Source organism: Halichoerus grypus, chromosome 6, assembly GCF_964656455.1.
Source record: "Halichoerus grypus chromosome 6, mHalGry1.hap1.1, whole genome shotgun sequence".
Classification (NCBI taxonomy): Eukaryota; Metazoa; Chordata; class Mammalia; order Carnivora; family Phocidae; genus Halichoerus; species Halichoerus grypus.
The window spans coordinates 69,172,293-69,198,911 of NC_135717.1; the positions used below are offsets into that span (position 1 = coordinate 69,172,293).

General features: G+C 36.0%; 1 protein-coding gene and 1 pseudogene across 9 annotated transcripts in view; both read right to left on the reverse strand.

The window, feature by feature from the left end:
• The window catches only part of ZNF438 (zinc finger protein 438), a 177,448-nt gene that overhangs the window by 48,645 nt on the left and 102,184 nt on the right, over positions 1-26,619 (reverse strand). The gene's annotated exons all lie outside the window — the stretch shown is intronic.
• On the reverse strand, positions 16,462-24,578 carry LOC144382182 (putative ATP-dependent RNA helicase DDX10 pseudogene; annotated as a pseudogene).

A 26,619-nucleotide genomic window follows, 5' to 3' on the forward strand; every position in this document is an offset into this window, starting at 1 on the left:
TTTATTTTTATTTGAGAGAGAGAAAAGCATGAGCAGGGAGAGGTGAGGGGGAGAGGGAGAGGGAGAAGCAGACTCCTGCTGAGCAGGGAGCCGGATGTGGGGCGTGATCCTAGGATCCCGGGATCACAACCTGAGCTGAAGGCAGACTCTTAACTGACTGAGCCACCCAGGCGCCCCATGATCTGGTTCATTTCTATTTCCCCAAACACATATCACCCCATGTTCTCTGATGAGTGTATCAGAGAGGCAGGGTGTTTCTAGGTAACATTTGTTTCTGAGGCTACCTTACTATTAGCAGCTGACAAAAGACCTAGTGTTACAGGGAAAGTGCCTCATCAATAACATCTTCTCAGCTCCAGGTTGGCTCTGGCAGGGGTGAGTCTGTCCCTCCACCTACAATCCACTGCCACCTCCTCCCCACTCCCCAGGCTCTGGCACTACCAAAGTTGAGTTGAGAGAATCAAGTTAACCCGAGTGGTTCTAGATTAAAATAGCCACGGGTATCTCACAGTTTAGCTGTAAACCCCTCAGTTAGCTTTGAGATTAAAGCAGTAAGGCCATTTATGCTTGGGCTCCCCAAGACTTGGGTCTGTCTTCACAACACGAGGCAGTATTCTCCCACCTGCAGGCAGGGCCTTCTCCTGGGGATATTCAGTTACAACTGAGGGATCTAAAATGCTGGCAATGATTGTACACCTACAGATTATATCTTCTAACAATCACACTGCATGAAATCCAAAAATGAAACAACACTAATGAGAAATCTTTTCTCATTTTGGTATACAATCTCCAACACTGATATTACAAAATCAGTTGGTCGCTGCTGTAAATTCACTGAGCATTCAATTTCCCTATAAATGACTGGACGGGGAGTTAATTTTAGTCTAACTAAGTAAAGCCATATAAAAATAAAAGGATGATTTCAAAGGAGAAGGAACTGCTAAGGGCAGCTACCTCTGGAAAGAAGAGTACTGGGAGATGGGTACACTTGGGAGGGAGAATGACTTCCCATCATTGGCTCTTTTGTAAATCTTGTGAATATTTTACCTTGTGGATATACTACTTAAGACAACAGTATCAAAAGAACAATGAGAAAGATGAGTAGATCTAGAGAGACAGGTGGTTCTCAATAAACACTGGCAGGGAAAAATGTCCATGAAATAATCTTAAGTGAAGCAAACTGTTGAACAGGGGGTATACTCTGATCCCATTTGTCTTAAAAAGAAAAGGTGTATTCCCACAGAAACATCAAATTGTCAATAGTTGTTGCCTTTGGGACTTTGGGTTAGTAGAACTTCCCTTTTTTCTTTGTACGTTGTGTGTGTGTGTGTGTGTGTGTGTGTATGTGTGTGCGTGTGTGCGTGCAGATATACACTGCGCATATAACCACATTACCATCGTTTTTATAATAAAAACAATAAATAGCTGTCCTAAAAGAGAGGAAAAAACCGTAGATTCCACTTTAAAAATACATATCTGTTTAAGAAAGACATATGGATATTTTTATTTTCTTTTTTTTAAGATTTATTTATTTATTTTTGAGAGAGAATGCATGTGCACAGGGCGGGGGGCGGCAGAGGGAGAGGGAGACAGAGAATCTCAAGTAGACTCCCCACTGAGCATGGAGTCTGACATGGGGCTCGATCCCAGGACCCTGAGATCATGACCTGAGGGAGTTGACACCTAACTGACTGAGCCACCCAGGTGCCCTGATATTTTGATTTTCAAGTAGTAAATTAACAAACGAAATGACAGTCTTTTTTCACTTTCTATATTTTCCTCATTCCAAATTCAGTGACCATTACCAACAATAAATTTTTTGTCAAGATCAAATGCACGAGGTTCACCAATCAACCATCTAATATCTATAACAAATAGCAATTAGTAGATTGTGCCTACATCAACAAGAGGGACATTAGACATAATTTCTTAAAATTCTTGTGTTGATACTTTTGGCTCAACTTAAGATGATTTCAGCTTAGTAACAGACATGTAGTTCAGGACAGATTTTCAAATCAGCACAAAACTCAAAAAAAATTTCTATAAAGAAGCAATATTCTCTGACTTCTTCCACAGTTTAGGTTCAATTAATCTATTTCCTAATGCACAATTTAATTCTCCAACACTGATCTACTTATATTGATTTAATGTCTCTGGACAGACTCAAAACGCTTCAAGGGCAGGGTCCAGGTTAGTCTTGTTCCCATTAGCCCCAGGGCCTTGGAGGGGAAGAAGTCTTCCAGAGGTATTTGATGAACAGACTTTGAAAGATATAAACCTAAATAAAAGGAGTTGTGAGATTTACAGATATTCAAGGGCAACACAAATCCTAAATAAAGATTATGTAACCAACGAACCAAAAAAGATCCACATCATAGTTAAAAATAGCACAAGGATAGAAGAAAAAGTTATTTGCCTAAACCATCGGTCTGACAAAATCAAAGCATATGTTCTCTAAGCACAATTGCCAAAAGCCTCCAGAGTTTGGCTATCTTATAAATATTAGGCTCTGAGTCACAAAGCCAAAGCCTTGAAAAAATAACCACAAGTAACTTCTGAAATGGGATTACAATACTATATAGTCTTAAGGTATGTTATCACAGAAAACTTGACCTTATTAGCAGATTCTCTCAGAATTCATTTTATTTCAAGAATCTTTTAGATTATGAGATGGCGAATATCCTTAAACACACATACACAGAGCCAGACTTCCATTTTGACAATTCTTGAGAGAAATCCAAATCTTAATACTCTTTACTGAATATGTATGTTTTTTGGCATGTCTATACTTATGTAATCTACTACAGTTGAATTAAGTCTACTCACGAACTATCTATCCACTTTCAGCAGAATTTTAACCAAAGTGGAAGGTTATACTTTTTCTAAATCAAATCAAAGCAAGACAAAACTTCTCTAGCCACAAGGATAACTAATTAAAGTCATATGCTTTCTTTTTTTTTTTTTTTTTTAAAGATTTTATTTATTTATTTGACAGAGAGAGACAGTGAGAGCAGGAACACAAGCAGGGGGAGTGGGAGAGGGAGAAGCGGGCTTCCTGCCGAGCAGGGAGCCCGATGTGGGACTCGATCCCAGGACCCTGGGATCATGACCTGAGCCGAAGGCAGACGCTTAACGACTGAGCCACCCAGGCGCCCAGTCATATGCTTTCTTATGCAAGCGTACATCTTTTGTCAAAGCAGGACAGTATAAAAGGCAGGAGTTCATTCATCAAATCAATACAACTAATAACCCACAAGCCAGCCATTAGAAAATTTTTTCTGCAAAAGGCCATATTTTCGGTTTTGTGGGCCCTATGGGCTCTGTCACGACCACTCCTTCCTGCTGTTATAGCATGAAAGCAGCCACAGACCATGTAATTTAATAAATGTGGCTATGTACCAATAAAACTTTATTAATGGATATTGGAACATTATATAATTTTCATGTGTCACAAAGCATTATCTTTTGATTTTTTCAATAATTTAGAAATGTAAAAACTATTCTCAGTTTGCAAGCCATACAAAAACAGGCCCAATTTGGCCCATAAGCCATAGTCTACCAACTCCTGACCTAAACCAACTCTTTAATAAACCTGGTTTATACCACTTGCTAGCCATGTAACCTTGTCCTTATTCCACCAAAAAAAGCCCAAACAACAAATAAAATCAACAAAAACAACAACCATAACAATTATAACATCTTAATTTGCAGGTGGGAGTTAGAGAGCTACTTTATTGGTCTAACCACAGTGGTGACAGCTAACATATATTTTGAGCTTGCTATGTTCCAAATAGTGTTCTAAACATTTTTTAAGAGATTTATTTATTTGAGAGAGATAGAGAGAGACAGTGCACAAATGGGAGGGACAGAAGGAGAGGGAGAGAGAGAATCTAAGCAGACTCCCCAACCGAGCACGGAGCCCAACTGGCGGCTCGATCCCAGGATCCCGAGATCATGATCTGAGCCAAAATCAAAAGTCGATGCTTAACTGACTGAGCCACCCAGGTGCCCCTAAATAGTGTTCTAAGTTTTTTAAATGTGTGCTAATTCATTTAATTCTCACCATAGTCTTGGGATAGATATTTTATGATCAACATATTACAAATGAGGAACTAGGCACACAGAGGTTAAGTAATTTATCTAAGCTCACACAGCTAGTAAATGGTGAAGTTGAAGTTCAAGACAGGCCTTGTGCTCTTAACCACAAATGCCCCAACCTCAGAAATTTCCCCATTCTTTTCTTAAAGTTCCCATTTCAAATGCCAACTTTCAGAAATTAAAACGCACAGTGGAAGAAGCACATATGAAAAACAAATGACAATTTTCAGAAATTAAAACTCACAATGAAATAAGCACGTATGGAATACAGTGTAATATAGTTAATGGGCTGATAAGTAAAGAGCTAATCCTAAGGTTGAGCCTATACTGACAACAAGAAAAATGGAAACTTGATTCAAATGGATTCAAGCTTCAGTGTTCTCAAGGAAAAATTAGCGGCAATGGCTCGTGACTCCCTCTCGTGTGTATGTTGGCTGATGAGAACAGACATTGATGAGAATGCCCGAGAAGAGGGTTGTGAAACACAGGTCGTTATGATTTTCTCTAAATGACCCTTGATTCTCCTAATTTAAATTTGCCTCAAGCTTTGCTGTAAACAATGGCCTTTATAGATTTATAATGTTTCTCTTATTACTTGTACACTAGCAGTAAAATACTAATAAAAAGGGAGATGCCTTTCTTGTACAGAGTATAACTTAACTTAAATCCCAAGTCATTTGTATGATCTCTTTTCTTTGCCAGGTCTTTGTCAGTTGGTTCTGTGTGCTGACATTCCAAATCTGAGTGGATGCCCAATAACCAACTCTTCAAGGGTCATTTGAAAAACAATTTTAGGGTACAAACTAAAATTTATTTCAGTGTAGTCTTAAATTGCCAAAGTGGCTTTTAGAAATTATAATAAAACACTACCGCTCTACATAACTGCAGAATAAAAACATCTTTGAAGAACTTGACATTTTAAGACTTTGGCTGGCCAAAGAAATAAGAATGCTAAAACTGAATTCATTCCAATTATTCCTCACTGGAAGGTAGTTACTTGCCAGAAAATTATTTCAGTCTATTTCCATTACTTACATCAAACTGAAGAAACCTAAATGACAGATGATCTCTACAGCATTGGGGATCATCAGCAAGGCCAAGTACATTAAAATAAGACACTGAGGATGTAGACTAGGACAAAAGAGACTCCCAGAGAAAAACTCATCTGGCAAATATATAAAATTACTGGTCTAATTTTCTCAAACATTTTTTAAACTTTCCCCAAATATTTACCATCAGTAAATTGCATAGTTCTATATGATGTGACTGCCTTGGTAAGAAAGAGCTATTTCTTGACAGAAAAAAAAAATCCCTTTATAGTACTTGAAGTTGTTCATAACAAAGTATATACTGAAGGAATCTCTCTGGCTTAGCAATGGCCCTCCAACCCATTCACAGGGAAAAGTCCAACATCTTCCTCACTTCCTAGATCTAGGTTTTCACCAAAACGTGTCAATTTTATCTCCTAAAAAGCCCTTAGATATGTCCGTATCTTCTCATATCCACTGCCAACTACCTGGTGCCAGTTGCTTTGTCATTCTCTGCAGAGACCACTGAAAACTCTATTAACTGCTTCCTCTCCTGCTCCTTCTCTAACCAACAGGGCCACAGTCGTGTTTTCACAGTATCAATTAGAATGCACCATCCTAGAATGAAAACCACTGGACGCCACAGCACATCCATGAGGTCTTGCACGGGCTAGCCTCAGCCTGCTCCTCAGTTTCATCCTGCACTCTTCACCCTCACCTTGTGTCCCAGCCACACAAGCCTTCCTTCAGTTTCCTAAACACAGTGTGGCTCTGTCGGCAGAGTCTTACACATGCTGGTTCCCCTTTCCCTGTAATGCTGCTTTTCAAAATGCTGGATAACTTGGACTCATCCTTCAGATCTCAAGGCAGGATCAACTCCTTAGAACTGTCTGACCTAGTCTAGTTCAGAAACTTCTATTAATAACCTCAGTGAATCCTGGACCTTTTTCCTCAGAGCACTTACCATAATTGTAATTTTACTTAGATAATGCCTGGTATCCTCAATACACAAGAAGCTCCAGAAGGCAGTGGTCATATCCCTTTGTGTTCACCTGGTACCCGAAACATCTGGCACAATAACAGAACACCTAGGAGGAGCTCAATTAATATTTATTTACTTGTATTTGTGATAAAATTCACATACCATAAAACTCACGCTTTTAAAGTGTACAATTCGGTGTTTTATAGTATATTCACAAAGTTATACAACCACCACACCATCTAATTCCAGGATATCCCATCAACCTAAAGAGAAACCTCATACCCATTAGCAGTCACCCTACCTGCTTGTCCCTGGAAATCATTAATATTTTAATCTCTATAGACTCACCTATTATGAAAATTTCACGTAAGTGGAATCATACAATATGTGGCCTTTTTGTGTCTAACTTCTTTCACTTGGCATACTGTTTTCAAGGTTCATCAATGTTACAGAATGTACCAGTACTTTCATTCCTTTTTGTTGCCAAATAAGAAGCATTTTATGGATATACCACTTTTGTTTAGTTATCGACTGACTGATAGACATTTGGGTTATTTCCACTTCTTGGCCATTATGAATAATGCTGCTATGAACATTTGTGCACAAGTTTTTGTGTGGACATATTCACTTCTCTTGGGTATAAACTTCGGAATGGAACAGGTATATTATCTATATAAGTATAGGCTGGGTCACGGGGTAACTCTATGCTTAATCTTCTGAGGAACAGCCAAACTTTTCCAAAGCAGCTGTCCATTTACATTCCTATCAGTAATATATGAGGTTTCCAATTTCCACATATTCTTACTGAATCTTTTTTTTTTGTCCATTTTTTAAATTATGGCCATCCTAATGGGTGTGAAGTGATATATCACTGTGGCTCTAATAACTATGATGTTGAACACCTTGTCAGGTGCTCACTGGCAATTTGTATATCTTCTTTGGAGAAATATCTATTTCTCACTTTAAAATTGGGGTTTCTTTCTTTTATTGCTCATGCTTTTCATGTCAAACTAAGAAACGATGGCCTAATCCAAAGTCATAAAGATTTCAAACTATGTTTTCCTTTCAGAGTTTTATATAGTTTCAGTTTTAGCTCTTACATTTAGACCTTTGATCCATTTTTAGTTAATTTTTGAAGACAGTGTGAGGTACAGGTCCTCTTTCATTCTCTTTCATGAGGATACCCAGTTGCTCCAGGACCACTGGGTGATAAGACTATTCTTTTCCCCACTGAAATGTCTTTACACTCTTGTTGAAAATCAATTTACCATAGATGTAAGGGTTTATTCTGGACTCTCAATCCTATTTCATTGACCTATATGTCTATTCTTTTGTCAGTACCACCCTATCTTGTTTATTGTATCTTTATAGTAAGTTTTGAAATTGAGAAGTGTGAGTTTTCCTTTTTAAGATTGGTTTGGCTATTTTGAGTCCCCTGCATTTCCATATGAATTTTAGGATCAGCACAACTTCTACAAAAAATGGCAACTGGGATTTTCATAGAGATTGCATTGAATCTGTTGATTAATCTGGGTGTATTGCCATCTTAACAATGTTAAGTCTCCAAATTTGAGGGGACTAAGAGGTACAAACTTCCAGCTGTAAAATAAGTAAGTCACAGGGATAAAAAGTACAGCATAGGGAATATGGCCAATAATACTATAAGAAATTTATGGTGACAGATGGTAACTACACTTATCGTGGTGAGCATTTCATAATTACATAATTGTCGAATCACTATGTTGTACAACTGAAACCATATAATATTGTATATCAACCATTCTTCAATTAAAAAACCGAAAGATGTCTTTCAACTTATTTTGTCTTTACTTTCTAACAACGTTTTTAAACTTTAGTGTATAAGTCTTGCATTTCTTTTGTTAAACTTATTGCTAAGTATTTCTTCTTTTTGATGCTATTATAAATGCATCTTTTGTTTTCTTAATTACACTTTTGGAGTGTTCAATGCTAGTGTACATAAATACAATTGATTTTTATACTGATCATGTATCTTTTAGCTTTGCTAAAACTTGTTTATTAATTCTAAGTTTTTTCAGCTGGTTCCTTAAGATTTTCCATATTCAAGATCATACCATCTGCAAATACAGAAAGTTTTACTTATTTTTCGATTTGGATGCCTTCTTACCTCTTTTCGTTGCCTAAATGCCCTTAATAGAAGTGGCAAGAGAACACATCCTTATGTTCATCCTGATCTTAGGAGGAGCTTTCAATCTGTCACTGGTAAGTATGATGTGAGTTGTGGAATTTTTGTAGTTCCTGCCTATTTCTACATTGTTGAGTGTTTTCATCATAAAAGGAACATGGATTTCATCAAATGCTTTTTCTGTCTATCAAATTATGATCACATGGCTTTTCCTTATTTTATTAATGCATTACATTGATTGATTTTCATATATTAAGCCAATCTTGCATTTCTGATAAAATCATCCCACGTGCCTTTGTTTATAATCCTCTTTATAGTTACTAGATTTGGTTTGTTAGTATTTTATTGGCAATTTTTGCATCTGTATTCATAAGGAATACTGGTCTGTAGTTTCCCTGTGTTGTCTTCGTCTGGTTTCAGCATCAGGATATACTGGCCTAATCAAATGAATTGGAAAGTATTTTCTCCTCTTCTAATTTTTAGAAGACTTTGTAAAGCATTAGTATTAATTTTTCTTTATAGCTTTGATAGAATTCACAGGTGAAGCCATCTGGGTTTGGGCTTTTTTTTACTCCGTGGGAACTTTTTTATTATAATTCAATTACTTGTCAGTTCAGATTTTCTATTTCTTTAATTAGTTTTGGTAGTTTTTGTCTTTTGGGAATTTGTCCATTTCATCTAAGTCACCTGATAATATGTTGGCACACAATTATTTCTAGTTTTCCTTTATAGTCCTTTTTTATTTCTGTAAGATCGGTAGTAATGTACCCTCTTTCATTGCTGATCATACTAACTTGAATGTCCTCTCTCTTTTTTCTTGGTCAGTCTAAAGGTTTGTCAGTTTTATTGATCTTTTAAAGAACCAACCTTTGCTTTCATTGATTTTCTCTATTTTTTATTCTCTAATTCTTAAATTTATGCTTTAACCTTTATTTTTTTTTCTTTCTGTTTGCTTTAGTTTGCTTTTCTTTTTCCAGGTTTTTAAAGTGGAAGGCTCAGTTATTGATTTGCAATCTTTTTTTAAAAACATAGATATTTATAGCTACACATTTCCCTCTAAACACTGCTTTCTCAAGCTGCATCCTATAAATTTGATATGTTGTATTTTAGGTTAATTTATATCAAGGTATTTTCTAATTTCCCTTGTGATTTCTTCTTTGACCCACTGGCTATTTAGGAATGTACTGTCTAATTTCCACATATTTGTGTGTTTCCCAAATATCCTTCTGTTACTTATTTCTAATTATATTCCATTGTGGTCAGGGAACATACTTTGTATGATTTCCATCCTTTTTACATTCCCTGAGGCTTGTTTTATAGCCTAATGGACAGATAGTCTATCCTGGAGAATGATCCATATACATTGAAAAGAATGTGTAGTCTGCTCTTGTTGAGTGGAGTGTTCTATACATGTCTTCTATACGTGTTGGAATGGAACCCACGCTGTTCTGATGTATTTAAGAGGATGCTCATCTTTTTAAGTATACATCATTCCATTTCATATTACCCTAATGGTAAAAAGTATGCACAATAAAGTTCTCAGTTTGGATATGCTCTTAAACACACCTGTTCTAAAAAACTTTAAGGACAGCAAAGCAGGAAAAAAAATGTAACTGTTCTATGTTTCCTAATTAATTTCATATCTATCTCATGGGTGCAAATAAAGGATTGCAAAACACCCTGTAAATAAAAAAATTAATATGGAGTGCACAGTGAAATGTGAAAATGTTACTTCAAACAATTAGTACTAAAATTTAGTTTGCCCAAGCACTTTCTAAAAGAAAGATCCTATCATTTGATATAACCAAAATAAATTTTGTGATTAAGAAACTTCATTTATGAAACTGCTACTCTGGGAATTCATATGCATTAAAGATTATTTTAAAGTAGGCCTTATAAGGCAAGTCTGAAAACTATGACAACTACATCAATGTGCACAAATTATATAATGTTTTTATTATGTGATGTCTCAAAATGTCTAGAAAATAAAACTTGACTTTCTTCAAATTCTTAGAAAAGATAATTGAATTTTCAAACTTAGGAGAAAAACACAAAGCAACATTTGTATATCATGGCCACATCTACATTTCTTGAAAAAAACACACAGTATTGGGATCTTAAGCAAAATTACAAAGATATTTGCCCTATTCTATTATATAATACAAAAGCTTACACTTCAGTAAAGTACTAAAAGATTCCTCCAAGTATACATACACAAATATAACTTAATGACTACTAAATTAAAGTTACAAATCCAAAGATATGCTTAACTTTTGATTCTGATTATTATGTAATGAACACTCAGCACCTCACACTTACTATCCATGAGTTGCTACTAAATCATTGCCATCTTTATCTTTACTTGGTAACAGAAAAATCAGACTCCAAAAGTACATAAAAATCTTTAATTGAGAGCTCATGGTTCTGCACTGACATTTTATATTTAAAAAAAAAAAAATAGAACCCAAAGTCCAAACCTAATACCTGAAATGATAAATGTCACAAAATAACTTTTCCTTTAATTTTCTTTTCCTACTCCTTATTTCTACTCACTCTTCTTCACTTTCACCCTGCATCTAGCCTTACATCACATATCCTCTTATTGAAAGTAATAAAAACACTTTTCTTCCTTTTTAAAAAAAGATATTTATTTATTTATTTTTTTAGAGACAGAGAGAGAGAGCACAGCAGGATGGGCAGAGGGGGAAGGAAAGGGAGAGAGAGAATCTTAAGCAGGCTCCAAACTGAGCATGGAGCCTAACATGGGCTCCATCCCATGATCCTGAAATCATGACCTAAGCTGAAACCAAGAGTTGAATGCTTAACCAACTGAACAACCCAGGTGTCCCCCAAACACTTTTCTTCTTAATACTGCATGTTGAATCATTTTCTAACTTGTAGGAGGTAGTGTTAATGATACGAGGGTGCTTTCCATCCCAAATTAATGACACTGACTGTATGATATAACAAGTGAAAAAAAATTAAGTACGGCAAAGGTATTTTTTTTTTTTTTAAGATTTTATTTATTTATTTGACAGAGAGAGAGACAGCGAGAGAGGGAACACAAGCAGGGGGAGTGGGAGAGGGAGAAGCAGGCTTCCCGCCAAGCAGGGAGTCCGATGCGGGGCTCGATCCCAGGACCCTGGGATCATGACCTGAGCTGAAGGCAGACGCTTAACGACTGAGCCACCCAGGTGCCCCAAGTACGGCAAAGGTATTATAGAAGGAGCTGTGGCTTATGCAGTCACAGTAACCATCACAGACCACAGGCCTGATTCTAATAATACATTTGCCATGCTGTTACATCATGCTTTCTTCCAATTTTGACAGCCACAGCACAATACATCCACACAACTATGGTGCATATAAAAGGCAGTGATAACAACAGGGATGCAAAGAGATTTTTGAAACTGTCTTCATGACCAAAATAAAGGTAATGGCAGGCACACTTATTCTTATTCACAGTGTGCCTGGCTGGATCTTCTTTCACATTAGTTCTTGAGGCTCCATAGGTTCAACTAAGCACTTCTGGAGAAGCAAGGTCCTGAAATGCTCTGTATTCTACCCACGCCTGGGACACACTGGATGCAGAAAGACTTAAGGCCTTCCTAGGACATGCTTACCAGGAGCAAGAGTGGGAAAGAAGACTCAGCTGAGGCTACAGGCACAGGAAAGAGGAAAGGTCATATTTAAAGTGGTTACAGAGAGCAGGCAGCATGAATCTCTAGAGAGAAAGATGAAGAACATTAGTGTTAATGAAGGCAAGAGCTGATGGGTGCTTAGGAAGAGACAAGAGAACTATGCTTCAGCAAATGCCCAGATTCCTCTAGTTCTCCAGTAGGCATCTAGAAGAGTCTGGTAATGTCCAAACATCCTTTTCTGCCCATTCAAGAAGAAGCCTCCTACAAACACAGGTGGGAAAAGAGGCAAAAAAACAGTAGCAAGCACTTCCAAATCTGATCAGACTGCAAAGAAAAAAAGAATCTATTCAGTATGAAAAACTCTCAGCAGGGGTTTGGTAGCATGTTGGATGGAAAATCATACCTTAAAAAGAAGCAGAGATTAACTTTATCTTTTAGTAACTAATACAGCACTCCTCTTTGAAAATCATTGGTTTAAACAAAGTCTTTAGTTGTGCTTTTATAAAATATACTTAGCTCTACAGAAATACATTATCCTTTCACCCAGAGTATTCTTGATAAAAATGATAAAATATATATATAATTTTAGGGGTGCCTGGATGACTCAGTCGGTTAGGCGGCCAACTCTTGGTTTCAGCTCAGGTCATAATCTCAGGGTCATGAGATGGAGCCCTGCATCCGGCTCCACACTCAGTACAGAGTCTGCTTGAGATTCTCTCTCACTCTCTCCCTCTGCCCCTCCCCCCACTAGTGTGCATGCTCTCTCTCTCTAATAAATAAATCTTTATATATATATAATTTTAAAGTATCTTTTAAAGAAATTTTTTGTAAACATTGTTTTTGTTAAGCAAATTCTAAATTAAGAGTTAAAACTGAAGCTATTGTATTCAATATAGCTTTCATATCAAAAATCAAAACTAAAATTTCATATATTCTAGAATTGAAAACATCCAGGGGAATCACTACAAAAAGTTTCAAAATCTTAGAGTAACATGGCTCCAGTAAATAGAAATTTTCATAATTTAAAAAATCTGAACTAAGGAACAAATACAATACATCAATTATGATTCATACTTCTCAGCTACATTACATAAATATAAAGTTTAATTGGGTAAGAGAAAGTAATTCTCTTGGCAGGTCAAAAAGGTGGGAGTCACTGTTATTTCAAATAAGAACATTTATCTATTTAAGATTTTTTTTTTTTTAATTTATTTGAGAGAGAGAATGAGATAGAGAGAGAACACGAGCAGGGGGAGGGTCAGAGGGAGAAGCAGACTCCCCGCTGAGCAGGGAGCCTGATGCGGGACTCGATCCTGGGACTCCAGGATCATGACCTGAGCCGAAGGCAGTCGCTTAACCACATGAGCCACCCAGGCGCCCCAACATTTATCTACTTAGTAAAGGTTTGCAAAAAAGTATAAAATTTTATTAAAAATCCCTGATCAAATAAAATGTGTCCCATAGTATCATTAGAGCTGCAATGTCCAGCACTTTTTTACTATTTATTTAGTGAATTCCTCTGGGTTATACACAGTGCACAGCTTGCTTAGATATATATGGGTTCTGCCCTTAAAAAGCTAAAGTCTTGCTGGTGAAAAAAAGGTCTTGTAGGATAAATAAAATGTATGATAACATGTGAATCACCAGAAAATTCTTTCAATGAAAGAATTTAAATCACCACAAATGTTTTTTTCAGTTCTGAGGCATAATTGACAAAATTGCAAGATATTTAAAGTATACAAAGTAATGATTGATACATGTGTACATTGTGAAAGGATCCCCCCATCAAGTCAATTAACACATCATCACCTCATACATGTAAGTCCCACCCCCCTTTTTTGGGGAGAACATTTAAGTTCTACTCGCTCAGCAAATTTCAGAATGATACACCATAGTCACCATGTCATACATTAGATCCTCAGACCTCATCTATTTTACAACTGAAAGTTTGTACCCTTTTACCAACCTCTCCCTATTTTCCAGACACCCCAACCCCTGGCAGCCACTTTTCTACTTTCAACTTTGTCTATCAGTTCAACTTTTTTTTCTTCAGATTCCACGTTTGTCTTTCTCTCTCTGGCTTATTTCACTTAGCATAATGCTCTCCAGATCTATCCATCCATTTGTTGCCACAAATGACAGGATTTCCTATACGTGTATATGTATACATATATTTTCTCCAATCTTGCCAGTTTTTATAAAATGACTTATTTGTAGGACACAGAATTATCTTTTTTTCCTACTGGAAATATATCTTCAGTATACAGGTAGCAATTCATCTGGTCTTGGTATTACAAGACAGAGACAAATCCAATCTAAATGACTAAAAGGACACTAAAAACTTACCTATAACTTTAAATAATAGGTTAATTGTAACATTTAAAAAAACTTGTCAACTGATATTTTAATTACCTATCATTTTATGTGGATATATGTGAAAGCTAAAAATCAAAGTAGATTTTGATGAAATACCACTCAACAATAAAAAACAAACTACTGATGCACGCAATTAGATGAATATTAAGGGAGTTATGCTAAATAAAAAAATTACTCCCAAAAGACTATATACTCTAAGATTCCATTTATATAACATTATTGAAATGAAAAAAAATTATAGAAATAGAGAACAAATTAGTGGTTGCCAGGGGTTAGGGATGGGAAGATGGGGTAGGTGAGCGTGGTTATAAAGGGGCAACATAAAGAATCCTTGTGATGGGGAACTGTTCTCTTCTTGACTATGGTAGATAAAGGAAGCTACTCAAGTGATAACAAGTTCATAGAAACTAAATATATACATATGCAAATGAGTTCAAATAAAACTAGGGAAATCTGAGTAAGACCTGAACTGTATCAATGTATCATCTGGATGGTATTCTAGATGTTAACATTTTGGGGAAAATGTGTAAAGATTACACTGGGTGCCTATTATTTCTTATAACTACACGGGAATTTAAAATCATCCCAAACTTAAAAGTTTAATAAAAAAATAGCTTCAAGGTGCTCAGAGCACATTCTCAAAGACAGTTATTGAATTGCCTATCCATGACTACAGAATTCCAGTTTCTTAAAGTAATCTTCCTCCAGTTTATCTACATTCCTTCCACTTTAGTTGGTGTCAGCCCATGAAGAAAGGCAGATTTTGGCAGACAAAGGGAGAAGTGTCTTGAGGTTGTAAAGAACTCAATAAAAACATATTAATATTTTAAAAAGTAGATCTTGAAATGTACTTGAAAGTTTGAGATCATAATGACATAAACAAGTATTTATGACCTAAAAAGATCTGCCTCCTTTGGTACTTTGAAGTATTAAAAAAAAATCACATAGAATTAAAATACAAAGCTAACACACTTGTTTATGCAGCTGGTCTTTTTTAAAACTGAGGAACTTTAAACCTACAATTCTAATAGGCTTACTGGTGACACCCCAATCCTTTGAAAAATAAATGAAATATCATAAATCATCTGACGGTTCTTAAGCTTAGATTTTTATCATCACTCAGATGCTTTAAAAATAAAAAGCAATATGAAAGGCTAGGATCTTGTTTTGTGCCTTATAAAGTTTAAGACAGAAAATAAATCATACTATTAAACGTCATTTAGAACCCTAACTTCAATACTTAGGATTCAATTGGCGTAATATTCTTGGTCATTCCTATGAGAATTCATGCAAGTAGAGTAGCTTTTCTTACAAAATATTTCAGAACTCTGGCACTTCCTGTGATAAATGAAGCAATAAGGCTTTGGAATTGCAATTGGGTATATTTAAGTACTTCATATAGGCAACCAGACTGTCATCCTGCTGGATATGTAGCACTATGAATTTATTATTTGGCATCCAAAGGAATGTTTAAATACTTATAAAGAGTAAAGGGTTGGGGTAAGCCCTTTTAATTTCAAGCTACAAATTCAGGACCATATTAGAGCTACAGAGTTCAACCTTTATTTTCTGACAAGTTTATGTAATGAAAAATATTCACGGATTTTGCAGGAAATGTTGAAATGAAAAATCTATAAATACCTCAAAAATGTTTAAGATTCAACAAAAGAACAGTAAGATCTACGTGTTAGCCACAGCATCCTGAGAATTTTTATCATGGCTAAGTTTCAAGAAAATAAATTATGGGACACATTCTCCATGACCTGATTGTAAGGTACCTTTATGATTGGTCAATGATCAATTCAACCGACATTCCAATTCATAAAAGTATGCCTTCAGAAGTCCCCTGGAGTAGCATTAGGGGAGTGAGGTCAAAGCTGGACCTATATAAGACTGTCATCATTTCAGATCTCAGTGGTTTTTAAATTCATTTTTAAGATACAGCTACCAAAGTGGTAGCCTCCAAATAAGGGTTTAACTAATGTCACATTCCTATCAGGCTGTGCACAGGCATTTGATACACATTTTAATAAATGGTTAACTTCTGAAATTTTGCATATCATTGCTAATGAAAAATTACTTAATTTTAAAATGTATCTTTTTTTCTCATGAAATTATCAAATATTCAATATATCAAAGAATATTTTAACATGTGTAAGTTATAAAGAAAAATAATAAACACTCTTCCCACTAGCCATTTTAGGTAATAAAACCTTACTAGTAACTTTGAAGTTGCCTTTATGTGCTTTTTCATTCCAATTCCAATCCTCCTTGCCATGCCTTCTTCCCCTACACTGAATTTGTTTTCTTTGCTTTCCTTTATAAGAAATGTATCCCTAATCAACATAGTATGCAATTTTTCAAGATTTTGGATGAAATTATATTGGTTGGAATCATATTGGGAGTATTCTTATATGTTCATGAGATTCATCCATGATGGTATGTTTGAATATAGCACAATTTATGCCTTCTCCTGTTGATGGATCTCTCCGTTCTTTTCAGTTTTCTGAAATACTGTCATATGTTTCTCTGTGTACATCCACAAGAGTTTCTATGCCTCAACATGGAATCGTTTGGTTGGCATATGCACGAGTAATTAGATAATGACAAATTGCTTTATATGGTTGATCCAATTTACACTACCACTACCAAGGGTGAGAGAGGTCAGGATACTCCCCTTGCCAACACTTTTGCCTATCTGGTGGATATAAAATAGTATCTCCTTGCGATGTTTTTAAAGCTCTTTTTTTCTTTCTTTTGAAGTAAAATTTACATAAAATAAAATGCACGAATCTTAAGTGTACTATTCCATGAGTTTTTACAAATGCATTTACCTTTGTAACCCAAACCATTACCATCACCTCAAAGAAAGTTCCTTCATAATCCTTCCCAGTCAATTCCTGCCCATTCCCTAGACAAAACTACTCTACTCTTTTCCCTCCTAAAAGTTGCTTGTACTAGAACTTCATAAAAATGTAATATTGTACGTATGTATTCTTTTGTGTAAGACTTCTTTCAGCTAGTATGAGATTCATCCATGTTGTTGTAGGTATCAGTATTCTGTTTCAATTTATTGCTGAGTAGTATTACCTGACCCCCAAAGTCATGAACATAGTCTGATTTTTTCCCCCCAAAACCTTATGGTTGCAGCTTTTACATTTAGTAATATAATCCATCTCAAATTAACTTCTGTGCTTGGTGGAATATAGGAATTGATATTGATATATATATTTTTTTTCCCATATGGATATCCAGTTGTTCCAGCAGTATGTATTGAAAAACTTTCCTTTCTCCTTGGGTTGCTTTGAATCTTTGTTTGAAATCAAATGACAAAATAACTGTGGGTCTATTCTGGCTTCTCTGTTCAGTTGCATTTATCTTTTTGTTGATCCTTACAGCAGCACCACACTGTTTTGGTTATTGTAGTGTATGGTCATGTTATGAGGTCAAGGCCTCCAGCCATGATTTTATGATTGTTTTGGAAATTCTCAACTTTTATATTTCCACATAACTTGTAGAATCACCTTGTCAATTTTATTTAAAAAGCCTGTGTGGGGGGGAAAAAAAAAACCTGTGTGAATATGGTAGGGATTATGTTCAATCTATAGATCAATTTGAGGATAACTGTCCTTTAATTGAGTCTTCCAATCCATGAACAAGTCATGTCTCTTCATTTATGCACGTATTCTTTAATTTTTTCAGTAATGTTTTACTGTTTCCAATGCAGAGATTCTACAGGTCTTTTGTTTAATGTATTCTTTTTTTTTTTTTTTTAAGATTTTATTTATTCATTTGAGAGAGAGAGAACACAAACAGGGAGGAAAGGCAGAGGGAGAGGGAGAAGCAGACTCCCCACTGAGCAGGGAGCCTGATGGGGGCTCAAATCCAGGACTCTGAAATCACGATCCAAGCCGAAGGCAGATGCTCAACCGACTGAGCCACCCCCGCACCCTATTTAATGTATTCTTAAACATTGAATAATTTTATTAAAAATGGGAAATAGGATTATTATTGATAATCTCAATTCAAAAATACTCATTACTTATTAGGGCTGCTCCATCATATACTCTCTCTTTGGAAATATTAAATACATCAAATTCTGAGCAATTTTGTCTAATAGTACATAGTACATTCTGTATAGTAAGACAAGAATTTCTAAAAATGGGACAAGAACTCTACAACTTGGCAGTAAAATAAAGAAGTGGATATAGTCCAAGAGCATACATGCTGGGAATAGGGTCAGAAAATTTCTTTAATCCGCTCTCACTTGAAGTAAATTCTATGATGGGTCAAGAAGGGGGTTAGATATATGATGACCTCTGTCTAGAGTTGTCTAGAATCTAGATCCTTGAAGCACGGACTCTTTGTTAACTCTTCCAAAGCCAACTCTTTTTTTGACTTCTGGCCCATATAATCATGACAAAGCATTTCAAAGTACTTAGCTTTGAGTTTGAGCAGATCTAACACAGCTCTTTGGTCTCTGCTAAAGACAGGCCTGTATCCATAGGCACTTAAGTTTCCCACTTGGCCTTCTTTCTATTGCAACTTGTTTGTTTCACTTCTTCCACTTCACTATTCCCCCTTTCCCCCATTCTCTGCTTCTTCCTGGCATCACTAATTTCATTTCCATACCTTCACTGTCTGATTCTTCAGACATCTGTATTTATCAGGATCTAAGAATGAATACATCAAATTCCTCATCATCACACCAACTCTAAAAGGTATCCCTCTTGGCTTTCCTTTTATTTTTTTAATTTTGAATCCAGTTAGTTAATATAGTGTTATATTAGTTTCGGGTATACAACGTAGTGATTCAACAATTCCACACATCACCCAGTCATTATCATGATAAGGTCCTCCTTAATCCTCATCACCTACTTAACCCATCCCCCATCCTCCTCCCCACCAGTAACCATCAGTTTGTTCTCTATAACTAAGAGTCTGTTTCTTGGTCTCTCTCTAAGATTTATTTATTTATTTATTTGAGAGAGAGAGAGCATGAGTGGGAAGGGCAGAGGGAGAGGGAGAATCTCAAGCAGACTCCACGTTGAGCACGGAGCCTGATGTCGGGCTCAATCTTATGACCCTGAGATCATGATCTGAGTGAAACCAAGAGTCAGACGCTTAACCAACTGTACCACCCAGGCACCCCCCCCTTTTTTCCCTTTGTTTTTTGTTTCTTAAATTTCACATGAGTAAAATCATATGGTGTTTATCTTTCTCTGAGTTATTTTGCTTAGCATTATACTCTCTACCTCCACCCATGTTGCTACAAATGGCAAGATTTCATTTCCTTTGACGGCTGAATAATATTCCATTATACATATACTCCACGTCTTCTTTATCCATTTATCTATCAGTGGACACTTGGGTTGCTTCTGTAATTTGGTTCCTGTAACCAATGCTGCTATAAATATACAGGTACATGTACCCCTTAGAATTAGTGTTTTGTATTCTTTGGGTAAATACCTACTAGTGTGATTACTGGATTGTAGGGTAGTTCTATTTTTAACTTTTTGATGAATCTCCATACTGTTCTCCACAGTGGCTACACCAGTTTGCATTCCCATCAACAATGCACAAGGGTTCCTTTTTCTTCACATCTTTGCCAACACCTGTTGTTTTTTGTGTTGTTGATTTTAACCATTCTGACAGGTTTGAGGTGATATCTCACTGTAGTTTTGATTTGCATTTCCATGATGGTAAGTAATGATGAACATCCTTTCATGTACCTGTCTGTTCATGCCTTCTGCCCATTTTTAAATTGGATTATTTGGTTTTTGGGTGTTGAGCTGTATCAGTTCTTTATTATGTTTTAGATACTAACCCTTCATTGAATATGTCATTTGCAAATATCTTCTCCCATTCTGTAGGTTGCCTTTTACTTTTGGTGACTGTTCCCTTCAATGTGTAGAAGCTTTTTATTTTGATGTAGTCCCAATAGTTTATTTTGCTTTTTGTTTCCCTTGCCTCAGGAGACATAGCTAGAAAAAGATTGCTATGGCTGATGTCAAAGAATTTACTGCCTGTGTTCTCTTCTAGGATTTTTATGGTTTCAGGTCTCACATTTACATCTTCAATCCATTTTGAATTTATTTTTGTGTATGGTATAAGAAAGTGGTTTTTTTTTTTTTTTTTTTTTTTTTGCATGTAGCTGTCCAGTTTTCCCAACACCATTTATTAAAGAGACTGTCCTTTTCCCACTGGACATTCTTTCCTGTTTTGTTGAAGACTAATTGACCATATAGTTGTAGGTTTATTTGTGGGTTTTCTATTCTGTTCTATTGATCTAGGTGTCTATTTTTGGCTAGTATCATACTGTTTTATTACATCTTAGTAATATAACTTAAGGTCTGGAATTATGATGCCTCCAGCTTTGCTTTTCTTTTTCAAGACTGCTTTGGCTATTTGGGGTCTTTTGTGGTTCCATACAAATTTTAGGACTGTTTGTTCTAGTTCTGACAAATGTTGTTGGTATTTTAGTAGGGATTACATTAAATATGTAGATTGCTTTGGGTAGTACAGACATTTTAACAATATTTGTTCTTTCACTCCATAAGCATGGAATGTCTTTCCATTTCTTTGTGTCATCTTCAATTTCTTTCATCAATGTTTTATGAGTTGTTCCAGAGTACAGTTCTTTCACCTCTTTGGTTAGGTTTATTCCTAGCTATCTTATTATTTTGGATGAAACTGAAAATGTGATTGTTTTATTAATTTCTCTTTCTGCTGCTTCATTATTGGTGTATAGAATTTCTGTACTTTGATTTTGCATCCTGCAGTTTTACTGAATTTGTGTATCAGTTCTAGCACTTTTTTTGTGAAGTCTTTTGGGTTTTCTATATATACTATCATGTCATCTGCAAATTGTGAATGTTTTACTTATTCCTTACCAATATGGATGCTTTTTATTTCTTTCTGCTGTCTGATTGCTGTGGCTAGGACTTCCACTACTATGTTGAATAAAAGTGGTGAAAGTAGCCATCTTTGTCTTCTTCCTGATCTTAGGGGAAAAGCTCTCAGTTTTTCCCCATTGAGGATGATGTTAAATGGGTTTTTCATATATAACCTTTATTATGTTGAAATATGTTCCCCCTAAACCTACTTTGTTGAGGATTTTTACCATGAGTGGAAGTTGTACTTTGTAAAATCCTTTGTCTGCATCTATTAAAATGATCATACGGTTTTTATCCTCTTATTGATGTGATATATCACACTGATTGATTTGCGAATATTAAACCACCCTTACAACCCAAGAATAAATCCCATTTGATCATGGTGAATGATTTTTTTAATGTATTGTTGGATTCAGTTTGTTAGTATTTTTTGAGGATTTTTGCATCTATGTTCATCAGGGATATTGGCCCATAGTTCTCTTTTTTAGTCTTTATCCAGTTTTGGTATTAGGATAATGCTGGCCAATGGAATGAATTTGGAAGTTTTCCTTTCTTTTCTATTTTTTTTTTGGAATAGTTTGAGAAGAATAGGTATTAGCTCTTCTTTAAATGTTTAGTAGAATTCACCTGTGAAGGTATCTCGTCCTGGACTTTTGTTTTTTGGGGAGTTTTTTGATTACTGATTCAATTTCTTTGGTGGTTAGCAGTCTGTTCAAATTTTCTATTTCTTCCTGGTTCAGTTTTGGTAGTTTATATGTTTCTAGGAATTTATCCATTTCTTCTAGGTTGTCCAATTTGTTGGCATATAGTTTTTCATAATATTCTCTTATAACTGTATTTCTGTGGTATTGGTTGTTATTTCTCCTCTCTCATCGGTGTTTTTATTTCAGTCCTTTCTCTCTTGTTCTTGATAAGACTGGTTAGAGGTTTATCAATTTTATTGATTATTTTCAAAGAACCAGCTCCTGGTTTCATTGATCCATTCTATTGTATTTTTTTAGTTTCTATATCATTTATTTCTCTCTAATCTTTATTATAATTTCCTTTTTTCTGCTGGTTTTAGGCTTTGTTTGTTGTTCTACTTCTAGCTCCAAATGTCTAAAGTTAGGTTATTTGAGATTTTTCTTGCTTCTTGAAGTAGGACTATATTGGCATAAACTTCCTTTCAGAACTGCTTTTGCTGCATCCCAAAGGTTTTAGACCATTAGACAATGTGGGGTCTATGCACCAGGGCAGCTGGGGGCACAAGGCTGGACACAGTGCAGCAGTTGGGTACAGCGTGTACCAGCAGCTGTGCACTCAGCAGCTGCGCAGGCTGTGTGCAGGGCTTTAATAAAATTTGCCCTGAGTCCAGGGCCAAGGCTAGCAGGCTTAGAGTGGGTGAGTCCTCAGGAGAACTCATGGGCATGGCCCACCGCTAGCAGGTTAGGGAGCTAGTATCTGTGCAGTGCTGCCTCCTGCAGGTGGCTCTGTTTATGCTGGGGGATCGGGGAGGAAAATGGCACCTGCCAGCTCCCTTGTTTTTAGAGAAGTCCCCCAACATGCTCTGAAATCAGTATAAAAGGATCTGTCTCCTGTTTGCCCCTGGTTTTGTGCAGGCTGCTGTCTCATTAAGGGTGGAGACCCAGCTATCACTCACCCTCTTGGATCACCCACTAAGTCCACTGATTTTAAAGTTCCAGGCTCCAAGTCCCACTGGTTTTACAAACTCCAATTCAGCCTCTCTGGTTTTTAAAGCCAAACGCAATGGGGATTAGTCTTCCCTTTGTGAGCTCCCTGTTGTAAGAGCCCATTTCTCTGCCGTATCCAAGCACGCAGCTCCCTCCCTCTTGCAGGCAGCCTCCCTCCATCTTTCTAACCTTCCTAACCTTTCAGATTCAGCTTCTTCTCTATATTTAGTTGTGGAGTTTGTTCTGCCAGTCTTCAGATCACTCTCTGGTTTATTGCCTTGGATGTAGATGATACCTAGTTGCGAATGTGGAACAGGGTAATAAGCTCAGGGTTCTCCCACTCTGCTATCTTCTTGGCTTCTCTTTTTTTAAGTCTTTTCTCCATATGCTTTTCCTTAACTTTCTTCATATACTCTTCTTAGTCACATTTGTCCTCTTCCTAAAGCCTTTCTTCTGCTTTATTAAGGTTGCTACTGGCATAACCCTCTTCCTTGGTATCTTTCACAATACATTTCTACATTGGTGGTCACTGGTGAGCCAACTTCCCTTCATTAGTAAACATTATTTTCTTATTCACTTAAAGTGTTTTCATTACTTTGTTTCTGTGATTTCTTTGATTTTCTTTGCCTCATCAGTATTAGGAGGCCTTTTTGTTTTTACCACTTTTTCTTCCAGTTTCCCCCTCATCTGCCTCTCTTCCTCCTCTTCCCTTTATTATTAATACCACTGGCCAGCCTGTACTCTTCCTCTGCTTCTGGTCTCTTCCTACCTGCCTGAAGGATGGACATTTTCTCACTGAAATAAGCTCTAAATTCTACTTAGTCATTGGTAAGAGACAGAGCCCTAGGCTCATTAATAATTCTTTAGTTAGTTCTTTCTACATTTTCTGAAGAAATCTTATCCATGGTGTCACAGCAAGACCACACTTTTGGGTAAAGGTAACTTATTCAAATCAAATTCTTCTTCATCATTCATCATAACACATGTAGAAACAAAACACCTGTGAGCTCTTTCTTCTAATTGTTCATCTTGGGCTAAAAATGACTCCATTTTGGTGTTTTGTTTTTTTTTCTTCTAGATATCCGTAAGTTTTTCTGGATTTTTATTTCCTACATAGGCACTTTCTTCTCAAGAAGTTTCTATACCATCTTTTTTTTTTTTTTTCTGGGAGAAGCAAAATTAATAACCCTTCATCATTTATTTGGCAGGTCTATCTGCTCTGTAAATATGAATTGGCAGCCTCCAGACAATCAAACCAAAGAACCCAATTTATGGCCTGGATATTCAACACTCTGGCTGAAGTATGAGAAGCAAAGAGCACTGTTGGCTCTCTTGTAGATAAACTTATTGCAGTCTTCCATTTTTCTTATCTGTTGCTGTCAGCCATAGAAGTCAAGAATAGAAATACCAGAGTATATAGGCAGTAGAAAACCTGGTTTAGACACTGATCTTTTTACAACTGAAAAAATATATATAACATACTTCTTCAGATGGCTTTTCAAAAAGGAATGTAGGATACTCATTTCTTTACCACAGCTCACGAACTATGTAATTTTGTTCCAAATTGACAGGGGTGGTGTATTTTTTATTTTCTCACCAACCCAAACATATTCAGACTTTTTCTAACTTAAACATACAAGGTCTTTTACAGATTTGATTTGTTTTGCCTAGAAAAAAGTAAAGTAAATGTTTCTGGGCAAGATTTTTGATAAATAGCACTCATAGCACAGTTATCAGCAAAGTCGATGCCCAAGGTTCTACTTCATCATGAACTCATCTTTGGAGATTGGTATCATGTAAACTTACTGGTTCATCCTTACGTTTAAGAAGTCAAACTGGCAGTAAAACAAGTATATTTATGTGTTGATTTTCTCAAACATCTTGTCTTAGATCCTTCTTATCAATGAGATTGCTGAAAAGTTGTGATTATTTCCTAGTTCTTGGAAAACCCAAAGACTTGAGAAGTAGATCAGTTCTTTCTTACGTATTCTTTTCTTGAAAATCTTTTAAGTACACTCCATTGTATGAAATCTTGCACTGAATGAAATCTGAAGCTAACATAATTTTCCTCCTTATAAATAACTCAACCTATTCACCTGGCTCCCTCCCAAAATCTTTCTTGACTTCTCAAGTCCAGCAACTTTACTATAAAAACCCAGTCACACAGTACGCCCTTCAGATCTTAGGATCTTCAGATTCTAGTTGTTTTATATTTTAGAAAAGTTTAATCTCTAAACATTAATTTTATTGCATTAGGTTGGTTGTCATGTCTGCAATTATACATATCATGGATCTGCTCTGCCTGTCTTCTATATCAGTGGTCTATAAATTGAGGTACGTGAAGACTTTACAAGACATATGTTGGCACAAAGAGTTTTAAGGCAATCAAATTCCAGATCATCAAGGTCCATCTTTTCTACTACTGGTCTTTCGGCAAATATACCTGTAGCTAAAGTATCAAGCCAGCCTCTTTCTCATTTCCTCCTCCCCTCCTTCACAATCACTTTTCCCACTTTACAAAAGAAATGCATACCACTCATTAATCCCAACTAGTGCATTTCCCTGGAATATAAAAACTCTCCAGGATGTCAAACCTGTAAATCCTCCCTTTAATCAAAGCAGTACAATAAGGATTTGTTCATCCCCCATCATGTATACATACAAATAACATATATATTTTATTAAGGAATGAACTATGTGGGCCTACATTAGTATATTTTAAGTTCAGATACATAGTAGAATGAAGTAGTAATGAGGGCATTTTTACTTAAGGACTTTACATCTTCCATACCCTTATTATTGTAAAAGAATCATCTCAACTTTGGAAGACTTTAGTGAACACAAAGCAAAGAAATATTGAAGGCAGCAGTATCTTACTGTATCCAGGCAACGCATAGTAAGGCTCTGTGCCTTATCTATTTATCTATATTAGAATTAGAATTGAGCTGTGTGATGGTTGTCATGGAGACATATATTAACATATTTATTTGAGCTGAAAAATCAAGTTGGACTTTTACCCACAGAGGAAGTCTGATTTGAAAGATAAACTTGAAACTGAAGACTAGCTTTGTCAATTAGATTAAATGACAACCATTTTCCTTAAACTAGTGATTTACATTTATAGCTGCAAGGTTTTGATAAAAAATACATTTCAGACACATGTTAAGACAAAAATTACTCTAAAAACTCACTGTATATTGGAAAATATGTATTAAAATTTGTAATGTTTCTAAATAACCCTTCCTAAGTATTTTGGGTTAAACAAGGTACCTGTAAGCAAAAGAGTAATAAGTTTTAATAGTCTTTTGATAAATCTTAATTAACCCTTTTTGATAAACCTCCCCAAACTGACGAAGTGATAATAAATCCCTCTGCAAGTCAGGTGGTTTCCAATTCTTTGCTTTCTACAAGTGATTGAGCAATTGAGTTGTCAGTAGATAGATCATTATAGTAATTTATAGATCACTTTATGATTTCTGGCACCTAAGTCAGCAGGATGAGACAAGTTAATGAATGATGCACTTCTGGCATATTGTAAACACTAATATTTTAAAACTAAAGGTGTTACATCACTCTTTTTAAATGTGTATTCGACTTGGCTCACTTCTCTCATTTCTACTCTTCTTTTTTTTTTTAAAGTAGGCTCCACACCCAGTGTGGAGCCCAACATGGGGCTTGAACTTACGACCCTGAGATCAAGACCTGAACTGAGATCAAGAGTTGGACACTTAATCAACTGAGCCACTCAGGTAACCCTTACTTCT